The 25756-nt window shown below is 44.1% G+C and overlaps 1 protein-coding gene across 3 annotated transcripts in view; it reads right to left on the bottom strand.

Annotated features, from left to right (window-relative positions):
• ANXA4 (annexin A4) overlaps window positions 1-22384 on the bottom strand; it is an 85342-nt gene extending 62958 nt beyond the window's left edge. Inside the window, exons 1-2 of one of the 3 annotated variants that reach the window (XM_023223953.3) lie at window positions 21718-21957; window positions 18919-19004 (exon numbers count right to left, since the gene is read on the bottom strand). The gene's annotated coding sequence lies outside the window, so the exon portion shown is untranslated. Of the gene's footprint in view, window positions 1-18918; window positions 19005-21717; window positions 21958-22365 lie in introns of those variants that run through there. The other 2 variants (XM_023223954.2, XM_023223952.3) reach the window with 2 other exon arrangements.
• Window positions 22385-25756: the final 3372 nt, after the last annotated feature.

The raw sequence follows: 25756 nt of genomic DNA, 5'->3' as shown, positions 1-25756 counted from the left end.
GGGGTTTGGATAAGCCTCAAAAGCACTACTCTGGCTAAATGAAACCAAACAAAGTATTTATATGAAATGCTAGAACAAAGCAAGCTAATATACAGTGCTAGAAAGTGCAAAAGTGGTTGTCTGGGGCCAGTGATTAGGAGCACTGGTGAGGCAGAAGGGATACTAACTGTAGAGGAGCATGAGGCAATATCAAGGGGTGATGAAATGTTCTTTACCTTGATTGGGGTAGTGTACATAGATACGCACATCTGCCAACACTCACTGAACTCCACTCACACCCATTAGAATGGCCATTAGAATGGCTATTACTCAAAACAGAACAACAGAAAATAACAAATGTTGGTGAAGATGTGGAGAAACTTGAACCCTTGTACACTGCTGGTAAGAAAGTAAAATGGTGCAGCCACCATAAAAACGTACGGCGGTTCCTCAACAAATTAAAAATAGAATTACTATATAGTCCAACAATTCCTCTTCTAGGTATACATATACCCAAAAGTACAGGAAGCAGGAACTCGAAGAAATGTTTGCACATCCATGTTCACAGCAGCATTATTCACAATTGCCAAAAGTGGAAGCAACATAAGTGTCCCTCAACAGATAAATGGATAAACACAATGTGGTGTGGTGTGTGTGTGTGTGTGTACACATACGTACGTTGGAATATATACAGTAATATTATTCAACCTTACAGAGGAAGGAAATTCTACCACATGCTGTAACAGCGATGAACCTAAGGACACTATGCTAAGTGAAATAAGCCAGTCACAAAAGGATGAATACTACATGAATCCACTTATATGAGGTACTCAAAGTAGTCAGATTCATAGAGATAGAAAGCAGAATGATAATGCTGGGGGAAAGGGAAGAGCGAGTTACAGTTTAATAGCACAGAGTTTCAGTTTTACAAGATGAAAAGAGTTCTGTGAATGGATGGTGGTGATGGTTGCAAAACAATGTGAATATACTTAATGTCACTGAACTGTTACATTTAAGAATGTTTAAATGTATTTCATGTGTATTTCACTACAATTTTTAAAAGCTGATTTTAAATGTTAACTCCTTAAAAGAAACAACGACTCATCAAACTAACCACTTAAGATGGGTGCATTTTATGGTGGCATAAAACCTAAGTAAGAGGTCAAGTTCTCAACCTAAGTACGAGGCTCACAGTGGCCTCTCGGGGAAGCACGCCGCTGTTGTCCATCACTCAGCAATGCCCACTCTAAGGCAAAATCCAAACCAGTGTAATCCATGTAGCTTTTGCACAGCATCATGAGTAAAATCATCTCCTCAAGTATAACTGTTATTTAAAGAGAAAATGTGTCAAGCATGGTTGGAGTTACATCATGTTTCCTGATGTGTTCTCAGAGTTATTTTAGAATCAAAGTCCCTCGAGGAAACATGAAAGGTCACTTAATTTCATGTTCATCTTTCAGAAACACCATCGGTAAACTATTACAGGTGAGTGTGAAACTAATACAGAAATCCCAACTGGCTGATCACATAGGAACCCCAACGCATTCGTCACAAACTACTGGCATTGATCTCCAGTTCTTGTCCATTCTATCACCAGGGGTTTTCATCTGTCCGTCTGCGCTTAGGCCCCTTCAGTTTCTCTTTATGGGTCACAAACTACAGGCCTCCATTTCCCAAGGTCCAAATTCCAAGGTTGGCCAGTAATGTTGGTATCTTTTGTTGTCTTAGCAATCATAAGTCTTAGGGATAAAAGAAGAGGACCTTGTCAGAAAAAAACTAAGACCAGGTGCGGTGGCTCACATCTGTAATCCCAGCACTTTGGGAAGCCGAGGCGGGTGGATCACGAGGTCAGGAGTTCAAGACCAGCCTGACCAACGTGGTGAAACCCCATCTCTACTAAAAATATAAAAATTAGCTGGGCATGGTGGTGCACGCCTGTAATCCCAGCTCCTCAGGAGGCTGAGGCAGGAGAATCGCTCGAACCCGGGAGGTGGAGGTTGCAGTGAGCTGAGATCATGCCACTGCACTCCAGCCTGGGCAACAGAGCGAGACTCCATCTCAAAAAAAAAAAAAAGTACAGGAGGGAAGGGATTTGCAGTGAGTCAGTGATAAAGCCAGACTGTCGTCCTTGTTGGGTTCTATTTGCCTGGAATACAGGCATTATGCAGTCCAGAACTTTCTTTCTGGCTCTAAACACACAACATCAACTACCTTTATTTGCCCATGTGGGGAAAAAACAAAAAGCCCTCTCTTTCCAGATGAACTGGAAAAGCAGCTTCGTTTCCTACACAGATTTCAACTGGCTCCACCTCGGAGATCTGGAAGTGAGCAGAGAGTAAGTACTGCTCTCTTCAAAGTCTCACTTTGTTCTGAGGCCTCCCGCGCCCGAAGTCATCAAGTTCCAGCTCTCTGGGCAACTCCTCCTCCCCTTGGATCAGTCACTCCCTCTCTGGGCCAGGGCAGGGTTCTGTCCCCACATCTTTCCAAAATTCAAGCTGACTCTGGCAGAAGAGCACAGAAACAGAACTGTAAAATTCTTGCACAGTGGATTTCTGATTCACGTGAGGAACTCACGTGATCCTCCCACCTCAGACTCCCAAAGTTCTGGGATTTCAGGGGTGAGCCACTGCACTCAGCTATGTTTTAAGATTGATAAAGATTCTTTATCTTTTGATGAATTGATTTCAGTTGATAAGATTGAAAAACAAAGGCATGTTACTGATGTACAATTGAGGAGAGTGGCAGAAGCATCACAGCTAGCACAGTAAAGAACAAGAGATGGAACTGACAAGAGAGTTCGTGAATTTACTTAACTTGGAAAGATGCAGTGGTTTTTTTTGTTTTGTTTGTTTTTTTGGTTTTTTTTTTTTTTTTGAGACGGAGTCTCGCTCTGTCCCCCAGGCTGGAGTGCAGTGGCCAGATCTCAGCTCACTGCAAGCTCTGCCTCCCGGGTTCACACCATTCTCCTGCCTCAGCCTCCTGAGTATCTGGGACTACAGGTGCCCACCACCACGCCCGGCTAGTTTTTTGTATTTTTTAGTAGAGACGGGGTTTCACCGTGTTAGCCAGGATGGTCTCGATCTCCTGACCTCATGATCCGCCCGTCTCAGCCTCCCAAAGTGCTGGGATTACAGGCGGAAAGATACAGTTTTAAAAGTGAGAGGCTTTTCACTTCAAAGTCAAATTCTTCTAAAAAACATGAATCAGTTTTTTCAATGTGCATGCAAATATTAAAGGAAAATTATTATCAAGAGTACTTGATCTAGTTATTGGAAAAATTTTGCAGTACGTTTGAAATTATTTGAGCACGTAAATTGATGTGAAACTGAACATTTCATGAAATCTAAATACAGACAAAATATTTGATGAAAAACTTGCATTTAAATTTGGATGTGCTATCAGTTTAAAATACACATCAGACTGCTACAACACAGCATGAAAAGAAGCCTATAAAATATCTCCTTAATAATGTTTATATTGATTACATGTTGAAATGATAATGCTTTAGGTATACTGGGTAAAATAATCTATACGATTAAAGTTAATTGTGCCTGTCTCCTTACTTTTTTGAATGTAATTATTAGATAATTCAAACTTGCATTTGTGGCTTACTTTATATTTATTTTTAAATTAATTAATTAATTAAATAAAGATGAGGTGTCACTATGTTGCCCAGGCTGGCCTTGAACTCCTGAGCTCAAGCTATCCGCCTACCTTGGCCTCCCAAAGTGGCTCACCAGTGTAAGCCACCACACTCAGCCTCACTTTGTATTTCTACTGCATAGCACTACTCTACACATATTTCATCTTATTTGTTAACAATTGTTATAGCTAATGCTGACTGAACATTTATTATGGTCAGATACTGTTCTGAACACTTTACATGAACAGTCAGACTAGCTCTTTAAATCATGCACACAAAAACGTGTTTATTTATTTTCTCAGTGCCTTCATTTCCCCATTTGCTAAAAAAGAAAAAGAAAAACATAATATGCACCTACATCAAAATGCTAGAAAACAAGGGAAAAAAACAAAGCCCCATAATATTTAAAAGAAGAGTCTATCTCTGAAAATAATCCACTGAATTATTCAGAAGAAACACTTAGGAAACTATTAGGCATCCTCAGTGTTTGGTAGAATAACACAGCATTCCAAACAGAGAAGACTGGCTGGCACCAACATATCACTAAATCCTTTCAGACTACAGATTTTGGCTTAAATATTCCATACTCATCACATCAAGGGCAAGATTCATTTTCTATGACCATCCTTCTTCTCCCTCTATTTAATCAAGCAACAAGATATTTTAGATTTTTAAACCATATGTGCATTCAAAAATGACTTGCCAACTCATATCTAAATATCACCCTTTTCACTACTGTTTGGTTTCCATGAAATTGTTTTTTCATAAAAATGGAATCCCCCCTAAAAGAAATGAAGACTAACTGCAGAGGTCATAGAAAATGTAATACTAATACCTCAAAAAATCAAAAAAGATAAAACAGGCCAGGCGCAGTGGCTTACGTCTGTAATCTCAGCACTTTGGGAGGCCGAGGCAGGCGGATCACAAGGTCAGAAGATCGAGGCCATCCTGGCTAACATGGTGAACCCCATCTGTACTAACAATACAAAAAATTAGCCAGGCGCAGTGGCCGACACCTGTAGTCCCTGCTACTCGGGAGCCTGAGGCAGGAGAATGGCGTGAACCCAGGAGGCGGAGCTTGCAGTGAGCCGAGCTTGCGCCACTGCACTCCAGCCTGGGTAACAGAGCAAGACTCCGTCTCAAAAAAAAAAAAAATTAATTGTCTTTTTAATATTAATCTTTATTTAATTTTGAATTTTAAAGATAATATGTGTATACGGCAAAAAAAAAAATTATTGTTTGGTTTTGTTTTAGCAGCCTCAGGATCTTATGGTAGTAACAATGAAGTACGCATCCTGGACAGTCAGTGCTGGTTTTATTCGTCACTATTAACCTCTCCTTCCCTCTAGCTGTTATTATTATTGTTATTATTAAAGAAACCTGTGTGATCTGATAAATTTGTTTTCCAAACCCTGCAGAATCTAGGTAGAGGTAGAATTTTTCACTGCAGTGTTGAAAATAATGAATCTTCCCACACTTACAAATACAAATGATTAACTTTCATAGAATTTTAGAGACTGGAAAGCCGTCAGCAATCATCTATTTCCCCCTTTCATTTTATTTTGTAGATTATTAAATCAACTTTAAACACTGTAAAGGACATTTTTTTAAGTAATGTAAACTTACCATCTACTTTCTGTTTATTCCAGTCTTTCAGCATAGTTGTAATCACAATATGTATATAATTTTGTGTTCTACTCTTCTTAATTTTCTATATTTTATACAATCACCATATTTATTATTTTACTATTTTACTATAGTCTTCCATCAAACTGATATAATTTACTCAATGTCCCTACTATTGGTTGTTCAGATTTTCTATCTCAGAATTATAGTCTTTTTTTTTTTTTTGACAGAGTCTTTCTCTGTCACTGGAGTGCAGTGGTGCTATCTTGGCTCCGCTTCCTGTGTTCAAGCGATTCTCCTGCCTCAGACTCCTGAGGAGCTGGGATTACAGGCGTGCACCACCACACCTGACTAATTTTTAGAATACTTTTAGTAGAGACGGGGTTTCACCATGTTGGCAAGACTGGTCTTGAACTACTGACTTCAGGTGATCTGCCCACCTCAGCCTCCCAAAGTGCTGGGATTACAGGCATGAGCCACTGTGCTTGGCCTATAATCTTTACAATTAGCTTTGTAGATATTTTCTTCTGTTGGCTTATTCCTTGTGATATCTGATAATTAGGAACATTCTAATTGTCCTCCAAATTTATAAGGCTATCCAAAGCCCAACTACCCATAAGTTAGCTTGCTTGCTCAATTTATTTATTCTTAATTTAATATTTAGGCATAAAATTGAACCTTATTAACTTGCCTGATATTTTTTATTTTTTTAAGAAACAGAGTCTCACTCTGTTGCCCAAGCTGGAGTGCAGTAGCACAATCATACATAGCTCACTGCAGCCTGGAACTTCTGGGCTCAAACAATCCTCCCATCTCAGCCTCTTAAGTAGCTGGGACTACAGGCATGTGCCATCACTTCCAGCTAATTTTTAAAATTTTTTTGCAGAGATAGAGTCTCCCTATGTTGCCCAGCAGGCTGGTCTCAAGCTTCTGCCTCAACTGATCCTCCTGCCTCAGCCTTCCGAAGTGCTGCGCTTATAGGCGTAAGCCTCTGTGCTTGGTCTCCTTTTAACCTTAGTAGTAGGGGTCGGGTACGGTAGCTCACGTCTGTAATCCCAGCACTTTGGGAGTCCAAGACGGGCAGATCACTTGAGGCCAGGAGTGCAAGATCAGCCTGGCCAACATGGTGAAACCCTGTCTCTACAAAAAACACAAAAATTACCCAGGCATGGGGGTGCACGCCTGTAATCCCAGCTATGCTGGACGCTGAGGCACAAGAATTGCTTGAACCCAGGAGGCAGAGGTTGCAAATATTTGTTTTCATATTTACTACACTGGGACAGAGATGAAAAAGAATAGGACATAATATTGGGTACACTCTACTGTACTGCAGGTAGGAAGTATAAATTGGACAGTACTTTTTTTTTTTTTTTTGAGACAAAGTCTCGCTCAGCCACCTAGACTGGAGTGCAGTGGCATGATCTTGGCTCACTGCAACCTCCTTCCCCTGGGTTCAAGTGATTCTCCTGCCTCAGCCTCCTGAGTAGCTGGGACTACAGGTGTGCGCCACCACGTTCAGCTAATTTTTGCATTTTTTTTTAGTAGAGACCAGATTTCACCATGTTAGCCAGGATGGTCTCAATCTCTCGATCTCGTGATCCACCCACCTTGGCCTCCCAAAGTTCTGGGATTACAGGCATGAGCCACTGTGCCCAGCCCTGGACAGTACTTTTGGAGGGTAATTTGGCCATTAGAAAATTGTATGCACAAGAATTCTACTTCTTGGGATTTATCTTTCAAAATATAACAGAAAAGGCTGGGCGTAGTGGCTCACGCCTGTAATCCCAGCACTTTGGGAGGATGAAGTGGGCAGATCACAAGGTCAGGAGATCGAGACCATCTTGGCTAACACGGTGAAACCCCATCTCTACTAAAAAAAATAAAATAAAATAATACAAAAAATTAGCCGGGCGTGGTGGCAGGTGTCTGCAATCCCAGCTACCAGGGAGGCTGAGGCAGGAGAATGGGGTCAACCTGGGAAGCAGAGCTTGCATTGAGTCAGGATCACACCGCTGCATTCCAGCCTGGACAACAGAGCGAGACTCCACCTCAAAAAAAAAAAAAAAAAATACACACACACACACACACACACACACACGAGTTCAAGGCCAACCTGGACAACAATATATACATACACATACAGAAAAATGGCTGGGTGTGGTGGCTCACACCTGTAATCCCAGCATTTTGGGAGGCTGAGGCGGGCGGATCACCTGAGGTTAGGAGTTCAAGACTAGCCTAACATGGTGAAATCCTGTCTCTACTGAAAATACAAAAAAATTAGCCAGGCATGGTGGCGCATGCCTGTAGTCCCAGCTATTCGGGAAGCTGAGGCAGAAGAATTGCTTGAACTTGGGAGGCGGAGGTTGTAGTGAGCCGAGATGGTCCACTGCACTCCAGCCTGGGGAACAGAGCGAGACTCTGTCTCAAAAAAAAAATTAAATAATTAATGTAATTTAGTAAGTAGTAGGAACACTGACTCTTCCTTTTTTTAAAACTTGTATTCTTCTTTGTGAATTATTGGTGCATATGTTTTGTCCATTTTTAGGATCTTGGTGCTTTACGAACATATACATTATGCATATATTATAAATTTTAATATTTTATATCAAAAATTAATTCTAAGTATGTTTCCAATTTAATATTCTTCTTTTAGTTTTGCATAGTCAAAATTTGGGAGAAAAAATTCAAATTATACCTGTCCATCTTTTCCTCTGTATTCCTCCTTATTACATTTCAATAGTTAGAAAAGTCTCTTTTTCATGGAAATGTTGGTATCTGTTGAGGTGGGTGATGAATAGTTACATGGCGGTTCATTTTGCTATTCTCTCACTTGGGTGTATATTGGCAAACGTTCATAATAAAAGCTTTTTTTTTTTCAGATGGAGTCTCGCTCTGTCGCCACCGCGCCCGGCTAATTTTTTGTATTTTTAGTAGAGACAGGGTTTCACTGTGTTAGCCAGGATGGTCTTGATCTCCAAAAGCTTTTTTTTTTAATGCTAGTCCAGGGAAACAGTAGAAGTGGAGAAGAAACAAAGAAATCTCTGTAACTGGCTGTGATCAGTAATAAAAACGTTTTTTAAAAACCATCTCTTCCTCATTGCTAGAAAAATCATCCTATTTTACTTCTACTAGTTTTTCTCCCATCCCTTTCATCTTCCAGTTGAGGAAGGGCACCCATGAGGTTAAAAAGTAACTAGCTGACTATGACTCATCTTCCCCCCTACAAAACTTGGCCACCACCCTTTCTTTTTTAGGCACAGCAAAAACACCCCAAGGCAGGGCTATCTGGAAAGGGCTAGGATTCAATTAAAGAAAGCTGGGCTGGTAGCTTCCAAGCGACTGTTGTTTTATTCCTACAAACTTACACCAACCCTAACCCACACGGTAAGGCCAAGGATGTGCTGATAAACCTAACAGCCAGCTCTCCAAGGAAAGGACACCTTGATGTGTAGCCACTTCTTTGGTGTAAATCTTTGCACCCTGACCAATTTCAAGTTACTATTGTGATGTCACTGAACTGGGAGTTGGGGGTAGATGGGCAGCAGCACCCCATTACACATTAATACCAGTTTCACCACACAGATATAATAGACACAAATACCCTCAGGAGCATAGATAATGGCAAAAGGTAACTTAAGAATTACGAAATGATGAATTGTTTTAAATACAAATTACTTACTAATATTCATATTTCAATATAACTTATTTACTCATTAGTTCATATAATTTAATTTTAAATCACAGCTGGCTATATTTAACAATCATCTTGCAAAACCTCTAAAAATTTAACAGTCAGCTCTCAGGGCCTGATACAAGGACAATTTAGCACATCACTGGGAGATAGAAGAATAACAAAAGAAAGACTTTTTTTTTCAATCATGGTAACATATATATAGCAAAATTTACCATTTTAACCATTAAAACATTTTTTTTGAGATAGGGTTGCCCAGGCTGGAGTGCAGTGGTGTGCTCTCAGCTCACTTGAGTCTTGACCTCCCTGGCTCAAGCGATCCTCCTATTTCAGCCTCCCAAGTAGCTGGGACTACAGGTGCAGGCCACCATGCCTGGCTAATTTTTGTAGAGACAGGGTTTTGCCATGTTGTGCAGGCTACTCTTCAACTCCTGAGCTCAAGTGATCCTCCAGTCTCAGTCTCCCAAAGTGTTGGGATTACAGGTGTGAGCCACTGTGCCTGGCCTATTTTAACCATTTTAAAGTGTACAATTCAGTGGCATTAAGTACATTCGCAATGTCTTGCAACAATCATCATCACCCATTCCTAGAACTCTTCCATCATTCCAAACAGAAACTCTGAACACGTGAAACAGTAACCCCCTCACCTCGGCCCTTGGTAATAACCTCTATTCATCACTATCTGTCTCTATGAGTTTGACTATGGTAGGTACCTCATATAAGTGGAATCATATAACATTATCCTTCTGTGTCTGGATTATTTCACTTAGCATAATGTTTTCAAGGTTTGTCCATGTTGTACTATGTATTAGAATTTCATTCCTTTTAAAGTGAAACCAAAATTTCAAGACCAACATTTAGAGCCACCATCAGTATACAGACAATTAACCAGGCCTGGAGGGAAGATGCATTGACCTCACTCCACCTTCTCACTTCTTTTGGAACAAGCCCAGCCTAGAGTTACCAAAATACAGAAGGCAAGGTGAATCCCTCTATGCAAAACACAGCCAGAGGGGAAGGCCCCGGGACAGCCTTAGGAGGGAGCACAAAAGAAGGTGGAAAGGATAGGATGTGTGTGGCAGGCATGATAAAATCCTATTATGTCATCTTTTCAATGAACCCAGATCAGTATCATTTGTTCTAAAAGTGTGGTTTCCAGACCAACAGCATCACCATCACCTGGGACCTTGTTCAAAGTGCAATTCTTAGGCCCAACCCTAGATCTACAGAATCCTAAACTCTGGGGATGGGATCCAGCAGTTTAGGTTTTAAGAAGCCTCCAGGCCATGCATGATAGCTTGTGCCTGTAATCTCAGCTACTGGGAGGCTGAGGTGGGAGAATCCCTGAGCCCAGGAGTTTGAGGCCAGTCTGGGTAACACACCAAGACCATCATCTCTAAAAACTAAAAATAAATAAATAATCTTTGTCAAGTGCAAGAATCCCGCCAAGTGATTCTGATACATTCTGAGGTTTGAGAACCCTGGTTCTATAGTAATAATTCTAGACTCAAACTATTGATGTCTAAAAGGTCCCCAAACCACCCCATGAGCATTTCATAAATATAGATTGCCAGTCATGACTTTACATCAAGTATGAGGAAATGGGAACGGGGACAAGTTATATTAATGGGGGAAGTTATAATACCTTTTTTTTTTTTTTTTTTTTTTGAGATAGAGTCTTGCTTTGTTGCCCAGGCTGGAGTGCAGTGGCACGATCTTGGCTTCACCGCAAGCTCCGCCTCCCAGGTTCACGCCATTCTCCCGCCTCAGCCTCCAGAGTAGCTGGGACTACAGGCGCCCGCCACCTTGCCCGGCTAATTTTTTTTTGTATTTTTTAGTAGCGACGGGGTTTCACTGTGTTAGCCAGGATGGTCTCGATCTGCTGACCTCGTGATCCACCTGTCTCGGCCTCCCAAAGTGCTGGGATTACAGGTGTGAGTCACCGCGCCCAGCCATTATAATACTTTTAAAACACGTGCATAAACATGACTTAGGAAATATTGTGTTTGCCAAAGATTATTTAAACAGCAGAGTTCTCAAAACCATCCACTGCAAACATGCATTACTCCTGGTAGGCCAGATCTGGTATTCTATGATATCTGTGAAACTCCAAATTAAATTCTCTTCCCACAGATGGGTGCTGGCATAGGCTGTCATGAAGAGCATTCAGGCTTAGAATCCAGAACAAGAACCAAGTTCCAGTCCCCGTTCTGCCCTCCAGATTTAACCCACCTATGAGAGCTGGTTTATTTTGGCATAAAATTGGGACAGTAGCAGTTCCTGCAATACACAGACTTTTTTGCAAAAATCAGCAATAATGTCAACCTCCATTACACTTTCCTTCTTCCTTAGGAGCACCTTCTTTCTGTTTAGAGAGTGGGTTTGGTAAACCAGGAAGGTGGCGCTAGCCCCAGAAGGAGATAATAAGTGGTCCAAGGCAACCCCATTTGAACAGCCATGAATGGGTTAGGAGTGGCCACGTGACCCACTTCTGACCAAAAAGAAATAAGGACAAACCTGCTAAGACGCTTTGAAGTTCCTCCAGGCTAAAAAGACAGAGTCAGCCAGCCAAATTCCCCCTTTCTGCTGGCCCTGGATGTTGTCAGGACATGATGTCTGGAGCTAGGGCTTCAAAAGGATTCTACTTAATATCGATTGTATAGCGTCTGTCTAGCTTGTTATATGAGGAAAGTTCTCAAATTCAAAAGTACACAAAAGTCATGTGGGGAGCAGTTAAAATACAGATTTTCGGTGAGGACCCTGGAGATCTTGGGTAGGCCCCAGAAACTTCATTTAATCCAGTTTAAATAAGCAACCCTGGCATTCTCCTCATAAGAACCAGTCCAGGCCCTGTTTCTTACGCAAGTGGTTTTCAGACCCCAGTTCCAAAACTGCCACTCGCTATGTGTGCAGCCACTCACAGTCCTTACTTAAAATTTATTTTGCCCCATCATGTGCGAGGTGTGGCAGGAGAAAGATGGAGGGGACATGATCTTGCTCTCAAGGAGCACGTAATCTCCTAAGAGAAATAGAACAGGTATGTAAGTAGTCTAAGGACAAAGTGGCATGTGAGAACTATTATGAATTGCAGGGTAGAGGAAGATGGACAATGTACCCCTAAGAAATTCAAAGAGCTCTCATGTGACTTAGGCTTTGAACAATAATGGGATTTCAATAGGGAAAGAACTTTCCAGGCAGAGAAAACAGTAAAAACAAAGCTCCCACTATGATTATGAACATTGAGACTTATTTGGAAAAGCGTAGTTAGTTTGGAGTTGAGTGGGAGTTTAAGGACACCATGAAGGAAACAAGAGCTACAAAAGTAATTTTCAAAACTGGATCATTTTTGTGGCAGGCCAGGACTAGAGGGTGGACTAGATTTTCTAGGCCATGGGAAACTGTCCATTCATACTGCACACTTGTAGCAAGGGCCAAGTATGTGCTCAGCAGCACTGTGCTAGCCGGAGGGGGATGCATGGTCCCTGCCCTCAGTGGAGCTCAAAGCTGAAGAGAGGAGGCAGGTATGTGATCAGACATAGTAAGGTGTGAACATTCCCATGCTGGGGAAATCACAGAGTCAGGAGTGTGTAGGAGAGGCCCCTGACCCAGATTGTATCAGGGAAGGAGACCCTATCTAAGATGAACATTGGAGGTCTGGACAGGCTAAGCAGGGAAGCAAGGAGCCATGTTTCTCCAAGGCTAAATCTCTGCCTCGACTTCCTTCCTGTTACCCAGCACTTTCATTTTATCTGAAAACATTTATTACATAACTTTGCCAGGCACTGGGGCGGATGCAAAGGGAAGTAGGGATTTATATTCCAGGCCAGCAGTTCTTTACATGGGATCCTCGGACCCTCTAGGACCTATCCCTCGATACTCATCTGGCCTGTCTCCCATACACCTAAACAGAATGGATTTAGTTTCTAAGGGACCTCCATCTCCACCTCTGGGACTTGCCTGCCGTAACAGACATGCCATTCCTTCAGTGTGCTTTGGTCTAGCTTTCTCATCTCCATGACTGTGCATAAGCCCTTCTTCTCTAGCCCTGGCTCAATATAAAGCTTCCTCCTCCAGGAAGCCTTCTCTGACCACTAATGATACAGTTAGGTGCACCTCTTCTGTTACTCCATGGCAGTCTGCACATATCTGTCAAATTATTATACTAATCATACAGTCCTATGATTTTTGAATCATTGATTTACTGATCTGAGTCAGTGTGTTTCATTCTTGAATCTCTAGTGCCCGTCACTTATATATAAAATAAAGAAATGCACCTTTGCCCATTTGGCAGAGGCCACTGACCTCCTCCCTAGCTCTCGAAGACCCTACCCCAAGGTTCTGAGCTGTCTCCCCTCCCTTTAGATGCTGCCCTAAGTCTTGCTCCCACAAGGATGGGCCATGATGCAGCACATCATCCTGCTTCAGCCTCTGCTGTCCACTCCTCACCTGGACCCCCTGGATACTCAGAATGACCTAGAGCAATATTAAGTTCATCTTAGACAAGTGGTTTGGACTTAGACTCTCCTTCCCCTCTGAAAGAATTCAGCCCCATGGCTTAATCTCCCAGCCCTGTCTTTTTCAGCTGATTTCCCTTTATATTTATTTATTTATTTATTTTCATTTTTATTTTTTTTGAGACAGGGTCTCATTCTGTCATCCAGGTTGGAGTTCAGTGGCATAATCTTGGCTCACTGCAACCTCTGCCTCCAAGGTCCAAGTAACCTCCTATCTCAGTCTCCCCAGTAGCTGGGACTATTGGCACATGCCACCATGCTTGGCCAATTGTTTTATATTTTTGGTAGAGAAATGGTTTCGCCCAGGCTGGTCTCGAACCCCTGAGCTCAGGCGATCCACCTATTTTACCTTGGGATTACAAGCATGAGCCACTGTGCCTGGCCTGATTCCCTGACTTTTAACCCATTATACAGAGTGGTAAAGCATAGGATATAGTCATACTGACAAGTTCAAATCCAGGCTGTGCTGCTCGTCAGTGTGCAACTTTGAGCAAATTACTCAACCCCTTTGTGCCTCTGTTTCCTCATCTTACATTGGCAATGATGATACTAGTACCCACCTACTATGGGTGAAAATTTAATGAAATATCATACCAGATGTCTGGCACAGGGTCAGGATCATAGAAGACACTTGGTGAACATTAGCTATCAATGTCTCCAGCAGAGAGAGGCAGGTCTCTCACAGACTGAGACACAGTCTGGCTGAAGATAGGGGTCCAGGCTCCAAAGTCAAGGTCAGGCCCCTCAGTGCCCATGGCCATTGATATCACCAGAAGAAATTTCTCTGACAAAGGCCCCTGCCCCAGAAAGTCTACCTAGTCTACGGGTCCTGATTTATTCTATCTACCTCCTGTCTCTGCTTCTGCAGCAAAAGACACCCTGGAATCAATCAGACCATTTAAAAACAGAGCTAGGCCAGGTGCCATGGCTCATGCTTGTCATCCCAGTACTTTGGGAGGCTGAAGCAGACAGATGGCTTGACTCCAGGAGTTTGAAACCAGCCTGGGAAATGTGGTAAAACTCTGTCTCTACAAAAAATACAAAACATTAGCTGGGCGTGGCAGTGCATGCCTATAGTTCCAGCCACCTGGGAGGCTACAGTGGAAGGGTCGCTTGCATGTAGGAGTTTGAGGCTGCAGTGAGTCATGGTTGTGCCACTGCACTCCAGTCAGGGTGACAGAGTGAGATCCTGTCTTAGAAAAACAAAAAGAAAAACGAAACAAAACCAAAAGCAGAGCCTTCTCCACCATCCAACCAGAGGCACCTTTACATTCTTTTAGGAACCAGCTACCCAAGTGAAACACACGGCAAGAATGAGCGGTAGCTGCTTCATCTCATTGGAAACTGAAGGATACTTGCATGTTAGTTCTTTGTACACATATAAGGAAGTATATGATCAAATGTTAATTTTACGGTTGGAAAATGTGAGAATTATACATTCCTCATTTCTATTTAATTGTCTCCCTTCACAAACAATGTTAAATGGGCAGGTGATATCTGAAATGCTCTATTTTTTTTAATTAATAGGTAATATATAAACATAATAAAAAATTCAAATAGTACAAATAAGTACATAATGACAAGTCTGTAAGAGTTTCCTTTCCCCTCCCCAGGCAACCACTCTTATAATTTTCCTGTGTATCCTTCTAGAAGTATTTAATGCACTAATAAGCATATGAGAATATAGATAGCCTCCATCTTTTTTTTTTGAGATATTTTTTAAAAAGTAAAGTACAGCTTTGTGTGGTATGTTACCATATTGGTGTATAAAAATGATGGAGGCTCTCACGCCTGTAATCCCAGCACTTTGGGAGGCTGAGGCAGGTGGATCACTTGAGGTCAGGAGTTTGAGACCAGCCTGGCCAAAATGGTGAAACCCCATCTCTACTAAAAATAAGAAAAAAATAGCTGGGCATGGTAGTGCACGCCTGTAATCCCAGCTTCTACGGAGGCTGAGACAGAAGAATTGCTTGAACCCAGGGCAGAGGTTGCAGTGAGCTGAGATCAAGCCACTGCACTCCAGCCTGGGTGACAGAGTGAGACCGTTTTTAAAAAAAAAAAAAAAAAAAAAAAAAAGAAGTAGGGTATATAAGCATCTGTACCCCACTGTAATGTCAAGTAAAATCACTAATACAAAATTAATGTGAAATATAATGTAAGATTAATAAAGTAAATTAACATAATTTATGTAATATAATGTAAAATTAATATAATTTATAAAAATTAGTTATAATTTTATAATACATTAATATAACGTAAAATTAATGGAAAATAATGTAAAATTAATATTCCCCCATAATATATGTATTTTCCCCCATCTACGCCTTTTCTCTAATTATCCTCTTTTGTGAGTTGATTTTTCAGTAAGCCTTCAGAGGGCAAAGGGGATCCTTTCTCTTGTCCCCTACAGTAATTTTATACAATATTTTAAAATAATTTTGGGCCAGTGGTTCACGCCTGTAATCCCAGCACTTCGGAAGACCAAAGCAGGAGGATCACCCAGGAGTTTGAGACCAGCCTGGGCAACATAGCGAGACCCTATCTGTACAAAAATTTTTAATAATAATAATAATAAGCTGGGCATGCCTATAGTCCCAGCTACTCTAAAGGCTGAGGTGGAAGGATTGCTTAAGCTCAGGAGTTTGTGGGTATGGTGAGCTATGATTACACCAGTGCATTCCAGGCTGGACTACAGAGCAAGATCCCCTTTCTAAAAATTAAAAAAAGTAACAATTTTGTGTATGAAACAAAGTTTTGACTGCAACTCATTATGCGAAGTCAGGTGTGACATTTCCACTTGCAGTGTCATGTGGGCACGCAAAGAGTTTCTAATTTTGGATTTTCAGATTGGGGATACTCAAGCTGTATCCATGACTGAGTTTAGAAGTGTGTCTATAAACTCCTTGAAATTGTATGAAAAATGTTAAGTATATATTTATTTTTATCAAGAAAGGATCCATGGCTTCATTCAGATTCTTATAGGGGTCTGTGATTCTAAGGATGAGAACCACTGAGTCAGCAGGTGCTTGCACAGCATCAAAAAGTAGCAGTAGCAGAAGCTGAAGTTGGGTAAGACTCACAAAATGTTTTCCTGAGTCCCCTGTAGAGGAGGAGTAAGAGAGAAGATGCTGGGGGCTGATCATGGCACAGGCTTATAGCTCTAAAGGACCTTCTCCAGGGAAGATGGTTCAATCGCATATAAATCAGGAGAACTTGTTCCCAGTAATCACAGGACCCCTCTATATTAGATTCTGTTAATGATTTAATATGCCACCTCTCTAGCAGGGGTGAGTGCCTAAACCCAGAGGAATGAATCCACAGTGACTGGGCAGGAAGGTCTCTTGATGACTTGACAAAATGAAGTAGAGGTGGGCATGGGGGGGCTTCCTGCTCTGTTACATGTCAGGCTGCTTGTTCTGTGTGTTGCTTCTAGGCCTAAAGGGTTAATTATTTCATTAGGGAGGAGGAGGAAAATGGAAGGATTTTTTTTTTTTTTTGAGATAGAATCTTGCTGTCACTCAGGCTGGAATGTAGTAGTACAATCTTGGCTCACTGCAACCTTTGACTCCTGGGCTCGTGATTCTCCCACTTCAGCCTCCCATATAGCTGGGACTACAGGAGCGCACCACCACACCTGGCTAATTTTTATAGTTTTTTTCATGTGTTTGTTTGTTTTTGGTAGAGACAGAATTCACCATGTTGCCCAGGCTGTAGAAGGTCTTTTCCATAGTAATTTACAGTCTGACACTTAGCTGCAATTTATTTCTGGTGCTGATTGTGGATATAATATTCACTCTATTTTTTCATGTCAAGCAGTATTGACCAAGAAGCAGTATGGCAATTTACTGACATCAAACAACCTGAATCTTTAAAAAGAATTCTTTAAAGGTGGCGGTTCAGGTTCCCATAGCAAAAGCTCTCAGTCCACTTCAAACAAAACCAAACACTAATAAATTACTCCCAATGAAACCAACAACAGGCCTTAGATAGAAATCCTAAATTCCTCAGGGAATTAATGTAGTACTCCATCTCAGTTTCAACTAAGTTAATCAACAAACAAACAAAAAAACATTCAGTTGGAGCTCCACATTGTTCTAGAGTTGTTAGTGCTGTAAGACTATGTGGTGAGTTTACAGAGGAAAAAAAAAACTGCTAATCAAATCACAAGGGAGATGTGATTGGTATAATAAAGAACTATCCTTGGCCGGGCGCAGTAGCTCACGCCTGTAATCCCAGCACTTTGGGAGGCTGAGGCAGGCGGATCACGAGGTCAGGGGTTTCCACCCTGACAAACATAGTGAAACCCCGTCTCCACTAAAAATACAAAAATTAGCCTGGCATGGTGGCGTGTGCCTATATTCCCAGCTACTTGGGAGGCTGAGGCAGGAGAATCACTTGAACCTGTGAGGCAGAGGTTGCAGTGAGCAGTGGGTGACAGAGCAAGACTCTGCCTCAAAACAAACAAACAAACAAACAAACAAAAGAACTATCCTTGAGAAGGAAGGTTTTAGCATTTACCATATTACCTAGAGTTTATACATAATGACCAAAATCTAAGTTTCCTTGGAAAGGTGATATGTTTTTATTAATGCTTTTATTCAATTTATGAAGTATGCACATATTCATATAAGTGTTTCTAAAACATAGTTTCTCAGTCGGGCATGGTGGCTTACACCTGCAATCCCAGAACTTTGGGAGGCTGAGGCGAGAGGATCGTCTGAAGTCAGGAGTTCGAGACCAGCCTTGGCAACATGGTGAAACCCCACCTCTACTAAAAACACAAAAATTAGCTGGGTGTGGTCCCAGGTACTCAGGAGGCTGAGGCAAGAGAATCGCTTGAACCTGGGAGGCAAAGTTTGCAGTGAGCTGAGATGGCACCACTGCACTCCTGGGTGACAGAGAAAGACGCTGTCTCAAAACATAAAAAGAAAAAAAAAAAAAAAGCATAGTTTCTCAAAGTGAGGCCCGAATCACAGTCATCCAGGGAGCTGCTTAAATAAGCAGAATCTGCATGTTGTATAAGCTTCCTGGGTGATTTTGATGTACCCTGAAGTTTGGGAACTACAGCTTTAGAAGTTACTTGAGCTTAACCTGCTAACCCTTCCCAGCTCCATCAGAAAAGGGCTGTGAACCTCTGCCTGAACACCTCTAGTGAGAGAGCTCTCGCCAACATCAAGGCTGCCCAGTCTGTGGGTTTTAAAAGCCTCTTCCTCAAATTCAACCAGAGCCTACCACCCAGCTCTGCCAAACACCTCAAAGAGCGAGTTTATTCCCTCGTCCACATGTCAAACACCTCTGGCATTTAGGGCTGCTGGCTAGCATGCACCCCCCACACTCACCGCAAACTTCTCTCTTCTTTTTCTTTAGAGACAAGATCTCACTCTGTTACCTAGGCTGGAGTGCAGTGGCACAATCATAGCTCACTGCAGTCTCAAACTCCTGGGCTCAAGGGATCCTCCTACCTCAGGCTCCCAAGTAGCTGGGACAACAGGTGTGCTCCCTTTCCAGTTGAAACAGTTCTAGTTCATCCAACCCCATTTCACATCAGCTTGACAAGAAGAAAATAAGAAAAAGAAAAACATTTGTTCAAATTTAGTTAACAATCTACGAAGCCACAAATCCAAATTACTATGAACCAAGCACTGATGGAGTTATGGTAGGGCGGAGAGGACAAGAGAACAGGCTTTTGTATCCTGGCAGCTGGATTTAAGCTTTAGTTCACAAATGGTCTGAACTTGACCAAGGACGATGATATGGAACCTTGGGATCCTCAGCTGTAAACCAATGTTAATAACCCCATTGCAGGTTGAAGTGAAGATTAGATAAGACAGTCTAAGATGAGTGTTATTAAAAGTTGCTCCAGGGAGGACACTGCAGTGTCTATCAAACTGCCTCCATACGTAGCCCTAATTGCAGTGAAAACAAACCCTCAAGGGCTAGGTTTGGACCAAATCACAGCCCAAATCCCAAGCAAAATGTTTTTGAGGTTTCTTGTTTTAGATTTAAAAGGTATATAATTTTTGGATTCTACTTCAAAATATATCTGTGATTGTTTTAGTATAAAAAGTGTTTTTAATCTGAAATATTTGTGTAAAAATGACACTCAAAGAAAATCTCCTCCTCTTGTTTTTGTTTGTTTGCTTGCTTGTTTGTTTATCACCCAGGCTGGAGTGCAGTGGTGTGATCATAATTCATTGTGGCCTTGAACTCCTGGGCTTAAGCGATCCTCCCTCTCCAGCCTCCCAAGTAGATGGGACTACAGGTGGGCGTTACCATGCCCAGCTAATTTTTAAACTTTTTGTACAGATGGGGTCTTGCTATGTTGCCCAGGCTTCCCCACCCCTTGTTTATTCTGGAACTTCAGGTACTCCCTGGCACACTGCCCACCATCCCCAGTGCCTGCCACTCATCTTGATCTCCCTCGGAGAAAAGCAGGCTTAGTCTACAAGCAGATAATAAGTGAGCTCAGGAAAACAAAAGAGTGGCTGGACATAAACAAAGAAACATGCCACTGGACATGAGCCTGGCGATGACCAGGAGACTCACCCTTTAAACACTAAGGCCTGGAGTGGTACATGGCTTGACTGTGCGGGTTACTCTCTAAATTGCTTGCAGAGAAAAATGATCCCTAACCAAATGCAAGAACATCTAGGAGGGAAATTCACAGAAGCCTTTGATCCAGTAGCTGTGTGTCTGTGCCTGTCTACATGTGGGTGGGGGCAGGGGTGTACTTGCATCCATATCCTCAATCAACAGAAATCTGACATGAGCTGAATGAAGATGGCCTTGGCCTGATAGGCTCTGGGGAGTCAGCAGTTCTTGGGTCGCTGGGGTTATCCATTTTCTTATTCCTGTCCACTTCCTCTCCTACTTGCTCTTCCATCTGTGTCTGAGAATTCCCTGGCAACAAAAAACCTAGGGTTTGGGCACTGGGCATGGTGGCTCATGCCTGTAATCCCAGCACTTTGGGAGGCTGAGGCAGGTGGATCACCTGAGGTCAGGAGTTCAAGACCAGCCTGACCAACATGGCAAAACCCCATCTCTACTAAAAATACAAAAAAATAGCCGGGCACAGTGTCAGGTGCCTGTAGTCCCAGCTACTCGGGAAGCTGAGGCAGGAGAATGGTGTGAACCTGGAAGGCAGAACTTGCAGTGAGCCAAGATCGAGCCACTGCGCTCCATCTCAAAAAAAAAAAAAAAAAAAAAAAAAAATTCTAGGGTTTGGTTATCAATAGTTACCAGTTACCTCCTGAGTAGCTGGGACTATAGGCACGTGGTGGCATGCACCTGTAGTCTCAGCTACTCAGGAGGTTGAGGTGGGTGAAACACCTGAGCCTGGGAGGCAGCGTGAGCTGTATCCAGGCACTGCACTCCAGCCTGGGCTACAGGAGTGATACTGCGTCTCAAAACACAACAAAAAATTAAAGGGCAAACAGTAGGGAATGGAAAAGGGTGCTGGGGTGTCATGGACTGGTGGGCAGGAGAATGGATAACTTGGAGAGGACCACCCTATCTATCCTTCCCACTGTCAGCAGGAGAGAGCAGATACCGAGTTGCATGAAAAGCACGAGTTATGCAGGACCCACTCTGCTATCAGCTCAGAAGACTTGCTTTGAGCCGGGGGGCACTTCTGCCGGCAAATTACTGAGAAGCAATCCTCCTTGGCCCCAAAGTCTCCAGCTGGTCAAAGCCATGACAAACTGGTGAGACTGCGCCACCGGCCGGCCAACTCAAGTCATGGCTCCTATAATGATCAGACTCCGATGTGCCGGGCACTGTGCCGAGGGCATTAGACACACGAGAAGGTAAGAAAATGGTAAGGATCTAGGAGAAAGGAGTAAGTTTCTTAAATGGAGTAAAGAAAGAATCAAAAAGTAAACTGTAAGAGGTGTTAGGCGCAGTTAGCTACAGTCAAGATTATCTCGGTCCTTTCTTTTTGATGCCCGAGCCCAGCACACGGACTGAATAAATAACTGCCGTGGTCTCTGACCCGCGTCCTGAGCTGTGTAAGCGGCCCTGGATGTCTGGATGGAGCCAGTAGTTAGGCGCCGCACTCGCCTCCCTCTCGCCCACCCGGAGCGCGTCCCGGGCCCGCTGGCCCCCTCCACCCTGTGGCCGCCCGGGCTTGCCCGCAAGCCGGCGGCGAGCACCCACTCTAGGGCGCAGCGCGGAGCCGGGCATCCCCGCGAGAGGCTCTCGGGCTATGTTTCCCGTTCCCCGAGCCCAGGACCCCCGGCCCGGAGCCCCTTTACCCCTCGTACCGAGGCCGGGCTGCGCTCCTCCTCTGCGGCTGCGGAGGTCACACCCTGCTCAGGGCCAGACGGCGGGTCTTATCCCGGACGGCGGATCCGCCCCGCTTTGGGGTGGAGACTGAGCCCGAGTTCCTGGTTTTTCCTCTGCCCACGAGACCGGAACATCCCTGGCTAGGCGAAGCGCACCTGGGGCCCCGGGCCTGGACGGCGGCGCCAGGAGCTCTCTGAGGGGCGGGCCTCGACCCTCGGCGGGTCCGCCCTCCACGCGTGCCCGCGCCCCGGGCCGGCCCGGTCCCCCGGCCTCGCCCCCTGCCCGGATTGGATAGTGCCGCCAGTACCGCCAGCCCCGCTCCTGGTCCCGCAGGGTGGGAGCAGTTGGATTCTCAGGGTCCCAGTTTCCCGGGCGCTCCACACCCTCGGAGGGCCGAGCCCGGGCCACCTCGCCAGATCCCCCCTGCGCCTGCCGCGCCCAGCTCCGCGCGGAGCCGGAGTCCCGCCGCGAATCCACGCTTCCCCCAACCCTGGAAAACCGTTTCTCTCCTAACGGCAGGCTAGTGCCGAACCCGTGGCCGGAAAAGTAGAAAGTGAAATCTGAAGGGTACATTTCATTTCCCTCTTTCATATGAAAACACATTCCCAAAAGTTTCCAGCACTTCCCTCTTCCCTGTGCGCCCAGCAGGCCGGGAAAGCTTTGGAGTAGGAGTTAGGAGCAGCTCCGGATCTTTAGGTTTAGACACTGTTCGTAGCTCCCAGGTTCGACTTGGCGCGGCGCTCATCCCTTGTAATAGTGTTGTGTTTTCATATCTGCTTCCCCTGCTGGACACAGCCTCTTGAAGCCACCAACTAGGGCCAGGTCGTCTTAGCACCCATGCCCAGCACCGATTCCGCCACGTAGTGAATGCTTGCAGAATGAATCCGTTGAGTCTATAGGCAAATTCGATTTTTTAAAAAAACAGAGAACAGCCCGTTTGGGGAGTGTTTTCTATCCGACACATCAAAATCTAAGTGGTTAATGGCACCCTTAAAGCTGGAGAGGTAACATTAAATTATTTCATTAAGATGTAATTTTAAAAGGTGGTTTAATATGGTTTAGAGCATGGGTTTTAGGATCAGTCTGATTTGGATACTAAAACTGGTTCTGCCTCTTTTGTCTGCATGTGATAACTTAAAAAATTAAGGCTGGGAACGGTGACTCATGCCTGTAATCCCAGCACTTTGGGAGGCCAGGGCAAGTGGATCGCTTGAGCCCAGGAGTTTGAGACCAGCCTGGCTGACGTGGTGAAATCCCATCTCAAAAAAAAAAAAAAAAAAAAAAAAAATGCACACACACACACACACACACACACACCCATTAGCCAGGTGTGGTGGCATGCGCCTGTAGTCCCAGCTATTCAGTAGGATGAGGTGGAAGAAACACCCGAGCCTGGAAGGTGGAGGCTGCAGTGAGCTGAGACTGCACCACCGCACACTAGCCTGGGCAACAGAGCGAGACACTGTCACAAAAAAAAAAAAAAAAAGAAAAGAAAAGAAAAAATAAGTAAAATAACTAGCCGGGTGCGTAGCCACGCCTGTAGTCCCAGCTACTGGCCAGGCTGAAGCAGGAGGATCACTCTAAGCCCAGGAGGTCAATGTTGCAGTGAGCTATGACTGCACCACTGCACTCCAGCCTGGGCGACAGAGTGAGACCTTGTCTCAAAACAAAAACAAAAACAAAACAAAACAAAAAATTAAAGGGCAAACAGTAGGAAGAAATGAAATACAGATAATTCATTTCCTCAGCAAGATGAGAGAGACACTCACTGCATCCCTTACAACCAACAGTTAGTCTGCGTGAGGTGGCTCAGACTGTAATCCCAACACTTTGGGAGGCCCAGGTGGTTGCTTGAGGCCAGGAGTTCGGGAGACTAGCCTAGGCTACATGGTGAAAACCTGTCTCAAAAAAGAGAGAGAGAAAAAGAAAAAATTAGGCTACACGAAAAGAATAAAGGTTAGGAATGAAGCAGACGCTGTTGGCACCCCGCTCAAATAATCTTTACTAGGTGGGTGCATCCAGCCCCAGCTCACTGCCCCCTCACTGCCCACTTCTGCCAACATTTGCGCTCAGACCAGACTGGGGAAGCCACAGCTAGAGGCTGACTTTTTTAGGGTATAAAAGGCCAGGAATAAATCTGCGGTACCCTTCATATGCCAGAGCTCCCATGGGATCAGACTGAGGCTAAACTTCATCAGAAATTAGCCCAGTTTCTCCCTCTGGCCTATCCTATTTCCCTCACTTACCTAGAGGCTTCCCTCGAGAATACGCTCACTACAGCACTTGCACTAGAATCCTAGGATCAGGCTCTGTTTCTAGGAAAACTGATCTAAGAATATTTTAAAAATTAATATAATTATAGAAATTTGACTCCAAGAAGCCTTTAAATTAAAGACAGGGCTGGGTGCTGTGGCTCACGCCTGTAAACCAGCACGTTGGAATGCCACAGTGGGAGGATGGTTTGAGGTCAGGAGTTCGAGACCAGTCTGGGCAATATAATGAGACTCTCTCCCCCACTCACCATGTCTCTTAAAAAAAAAAAAATAGCCAAGCCTAGTGACGCACACCTCTAGTCCCAGCTACTGGGGAGGCTGAGGCAGGAAGATCACTTGAGCCCAGGGGTTTGAAGCTGCAGTGAGCTATGCCTCTGCACTCCAGCCTGGGTGACAGAGTGAAACTCTGTCCACCATGCGCCCCCCCCACCGCAAAAAAACAAAACAAAACACTTTTTTAAATTAAAATAAAATTTAAAATCTCACAAGGACAAGGGAATAAAAGAGGAAAAATAATAAGAGTTTGGAACCTGGAAAGCACGTGGACAGGCAACAACTGACTTAACAGACCTGAGAAAGCCGACTTCCAAACCAGGAGTAGGGAAAACCAAGAAACAACATGACAGTGGGATTTCTCGGGAGAGTTTGCTGCACTGGATGCATTTGAAAGTGAGTGTGCAAGTGAGACTAAACCCAGGACGATTTCTTGTAAGTCTGTACAAGAAGCAGTCAGCCTCCCCAACAATGCACAGTGGCCACTGCTCCTCTTCCGCCAGGGCGGATGATTGGACGCGTGTTCTCTGAAGAATCATGCAGGGCTCTCTGGAATGGGGACACCAGATGTAGTCGAGGTGTTCTGGTTGTCTAAGGTTGCCTAAAAACCACCCCAACACTTGAAGATGACTTAAAACAATGACCATTATATCTCATGATTTTCTGGGTCTGAATTTGAACTGAGCAATTCTTCTGTTCCATCTGGCATCAAGCAAGATCACTTGGTGTTACCTGTTTGGACGAACGGAGGCAAGATGGTGCACTTCCGGGTTCTTCTTCACCACCAACTCTTCCCGCGCGCGCGAAAATGCAGCCGGCGCCCAGGGAGGGTGCAGACCAACTGGGCATGTGCCAGGTGACGTCAATCTGAAGAGACCAAGATTTACCTGGTCGCACCTGCGGAACGCCCCTGACACGCCCATGCCCCACCTATTGCCCTCCCACTCCTAGAAAAGCCGCTCTCCGCCATTGAGCCACGCGGCCTTCTTGCAGCCCCACTCCTGTCGGGATGTCGGGACTGTGGGAAGTCTGTCCCAGAGCCCCACTGCAGGGAGACTCTGCCGGCCTCCTTTGCCGGAGGCCGACAGACTTCTCCCGCACACCTTAGGTTACCAAAATAAACGTGCAGTTTTGCGCCTGACCTTTGCCTACTTGCTGGTTCTTTTGTGCTCGCTCTGGTGGTCTTAGAAAAACAAGACATTATCCAGCTGGCAGATGGACCAGTCTGGAGAACTCACATATTGGGTACCATGATCAGAAGAGCTGGAAGGTTGGTCTCGACTGGCACTGTCAACTAGAGCATCTACACATGCCCTCTTTACATGGCAGGCTCAGGGTCAGGTTTCCTTCATGGAGGCTCAGGGTTTCCAGAAAGGACACTCCAAGACATCCAGGCAGAAGTTACAAGGCTTCTTATTATGCAGGCTTGGAAGCTGTTGAACGTTATTTCTGTTGCATTCAATAAGTCATG

This window comes from Piliocolobus tephrosceles, chromosome 15 (genome assembly GCF_002776525.5).
Source record: "Piliocolobus tephrosceles isolate RC106 chromosome 15, ASM277652v3, whole genome shotgun sequence".
Classification (NCBI taxonomy): domain Eukaryota; kingdom Metazoa; phylum Chordata; class Mammalia; order Primates; family Cercopithecidae; genus Piliocolobus; species Piliocolobus tephrosceles.
This window is presented reverse-complemented; position numbering and strand designations above follow the sequence as displayed.